Genomic DNA, 2,307 nt, shown 5'->3' with positions numbered 1-2,307 from the left:
GGGATAGGCAAGGAAGGAGAGGCAGTGGGGCAGCCCTTTACGTTAAGGAGTGTTTTGATTGTCTAGAGCTTAATGATGGTGACGATAGGGTTGAGTGTTTATGGGTAAGAATCAGGGGGAAGGCCAACAAGGCAGTTATTATGGTGGGAGCCTGTTATAGACCAGGATGAAGAGGCAGATGGAATATTCTATAAGCAGCTGGGAGAAGTCTCACAATTGCTAGCCTTTGTTGTCGTGGGGTACTTCAACTAGGGAAGTGATCATGCCCCTGTACTCGGCACTGGTGAGGCCACACCTCGAATACTGTGTTCAGTTTTGGGGCCCTCACTACAAGAAGGACGTCGAGGTGCTGGAGCGTGTCCAGAGAAGGGCAACGAGGCTGGTGAAGGGTCTGGAGAACAAGTCTGATGAGGAGCGGCTGAGGGAACTGGGGTTGTTTATCCTGGAGAAAAGGAGGCTCAGGGGAGACCTTATTGCTCTCTAGAACTACCTGAAAGAAGGCTGGAGTGAGGTGGGTGTTGGTCTCTTCTCCCAAGTAACAAGCGATAGGACGAGAGGAAATGGCCTCAAGTTGCGCCAGGGGAGGTTTAGATTGGATGTGAGGAAAAATTTTTTCACCGAGAGGGTTGTCAAGCATTGGAAGAGGCTGCCCAGGGGAGGGGTGGAGTCCCCATCCCTGGAGGTATTTAAAAGACGTGTAGACGTGGTGCTTAGGGACATGGTTTAGTGGCAGACTTGGCAGGGATAGGTTAATGGTTGGAGTTGATGATTTTTAAGGGTTTTTTTAACCTTAATGGTTCTATGATTCTGTGATTCTATAATCCTAGCTCTTGCTGAGTCTTTGCTGGCTCTGGAGCTGCTGCTGTACCCTGTATTCACAGTGCTTCCCTTTTTGCATAAAGTTTTTGTTTTGCTCATGCAAGTGACCAAAAGAGAATTGAGAATAGACTGAAACACAATTCACAGCTTTGTTTCCTGCACAGGTAAATACTTCTCCCCTGTAACTGCATTATCCATGCTGTAAGAGTATCAGGTTTGCTATTGATGTCTTTGTTGTACTATCAAGTCGTGACCCTTCTTGCCCCCATTATCTAATAATGAGACAGCAAACAGCTGACCTTGCTATTTGGGAGTTCAGTGTATATTATTTATCTAGCAAGATCATATTAGAGTCCAGCTTAAACAAGAAAATTCCAGTCCCAAGACACTGACACATAATTTTCTTTCTCTCTTCTCTGCTATATGCATAATATTTAAGACTGACCTTAGTCACAGTAAAAAAAAGAAACAAACAGTTGATCATTTATTATTATCCCTATCATCTTTAACGGAAGAAATATTTTTAAGGTCTAAATAACCAGAGGAGGAGACTACAGTGAGATAGTGAAATTCTCCACCTCTAGGATTACTTAAAACACAACCAGGAGTGGGAACTCCATTATCTAAACAGAGGTGACAGTACTGTAAGAAATGCCCCAGGTGATCTCACCTGGACTTCCAGTCACTTCATCAGCAAGGAATAGGTCTGCTCTAGGTCCCGTGTCACACCTACAAGCTCAGTACAGATGTGCGGGCTGTGGCACTAGGCACATTATTTGGCAACTGAACCTCACTCTGGGTATCTAAAAGATGAATTTCAAATTGGTCATAAATACAAGAATCAGTATTCCTGTACTGATCAGTTAGTCATAGTGATTCTGTGTAGCCTCAAAATCCAGGTTTATAGCTTTCCCAAATACATGAAAATAGTGATTGTTACTACCATTATTGATGCACGATTAATAATGAAAAAGTCTTTCTTCTTGTCCCTGCACAGTTATGTCTTGGAATATTTATCTGGTATAATCGCTTTTTATTTTTAAATCTGTCCTGACACATATACTTACTCATATCCTCGGAATTACTTGGCATGGATGTATCTTTGCTAATAATGTCAAACCCAGAGTAAATTCTACTAAAATATATGATCTAATTTGTGATACTGTTCAGTAAAATTGAGGTTATTTTAAATCTGAAGAGACTAAAATTTGCTGTAGAGTCTGTGGGTGAGATTCACAGGCGGTGTAAATAGCCCCAAAGATTTCACCTGCATTCAATGACATTTGCCAGATTTACTCCTGCTGAGGTGTGGGATCAGTAAGTCTAATATTTTCTGACATTATGTCCTGGTTTCGGCAGGGATAGAGTTAATTTCCTTCCTAGTAGCTGGTACAGTGCTGTGTTTTGGATTTAGGGTGAGAACAATGCTGATAACACACCGATGTTTTAGTTGTTGCTAGGTAGTGCTTACACTAGCCAAGGACTTTT

Source organism: Aptenodytes forsteri, unplaced genomic scaffold, assembly GCF_000699145.1.
Source record: "Aptenodytes forsteri isolate BGI_AS27 unplaced genomic scaffold, ASM69914v1 Scaffold80, whole genome shotgun sequence".
NCBI lineage: Eukaryota > Metazoa > Chordata > Aves > Sphenisciformes > Spheniscidae > Aptenodytes > Aptenodytes forsteri.
The sequence above is the reverse complement of the archived record's forward strand: the minus strand, read 5'-3'. Positions refer to the sequence as shown.